Source organism: Lepisosteus platostomus, chromosome 15, assembly GCF_059453375.1.
Source record: "Lepisosteus platostomus isolate fLepPlt1 chromosome 15, fLepPlt1.hap1, whole genome shotgun sequence".
Classification (NCBI taxonomy): Eukaryota; Metazoa; Chordata; class Actinopteri; order Semionotiformes; family Lepisosteidae; genus Lepisosteus; species Lepisosteus platostomus.
Window position 1 is genome coordinate 2,091,313 of NC_142625.1, and position 801 is coordinate 2,092,113.

Genomic DNA, 801 nt, shown 5'->3' on the forward strand with positions numbered 1-801 from the left:
GGGGTGCACTTTCTCACAAAGGGTAAGGAAGTGGAGTGAATGGTTGCTGGCAAGAGTGAGTGTGGATTTTAACCTGACCGGCCAGACAGTGCTGAAAGGGGTTCCGGGACCACGTAAGTGGAACTGCGAATTCCTTTTGTGGCTGGTCATCAGTCTAGTGAAATGGTTTTTATGGGTGTCACGAAAGGACTTAATAGAGCACGGGAAGGGGGATTCACCAGACAATAATTTGGAAAGTTCAGCACGATATCGGGAGAAGGGTTAAATGGGATATTTCACAGTGGGGCTTTTCAGCAGCAAAAGAACGCTGGAAGGGTCTTGTTTCTTTAGGTTAATTTCTGTTTTGTCTGGGGCTGTAGGTAACTGTTTTGTATGTATTGTCTTGTATCTTTTGTATTTTTGTAATAAAAAAAACTGTTCTTATCAGTATAATATCTGATACGTCCCCCATCGGGGGACCACATATTAAACGGATTTTTGGAACAGGGAGCTGGATCAGGAGCTTGCTCTGTCCTCTCCACGCATCGGCCCGGTATTGCAGCGCCTCCGGGAGCGGTGCACCACCTTCTCTCAGTGGTGAAAAGACAGACGTAGCTAGCTAGCGAGCAAGCAAGCGAGGTGGACTGGAGCTCCTTCTTCCCCGGTCTCGTCTCTCGTCCATCTGTGTGTCTCTGTGTGTCTCTCCCCCTCCCCGTCTCCGTTCCCATGCTCCCTCTGTGCACTTTCCCGCGTCTCGACTGTGGGCAAGCAGGCCGGCCCCTTTTTCGGCTCCCGTGCGTTTTCCCTCCAAAAAACTTAGTT

General features: G+C 49.8%; 1 non-coding gene across 1 annotated transcript; it reads left to right on the top strand.

The window, feature by feature from the left end:
• Positions 1-384: 384 nt before the first annotated feature.
• Positions 385-566, top strand: LOC148647633 (U2 spliceosomal RNA). Its single transcript, XR_015926975.1, has one exon. It is a non-coding gene; the product is annotated as a U2 spliceosomal RNA (small nuclear RNA).
• The last annotated feature ends 235 nt before the right edge of the window (positions 567-801 follow it).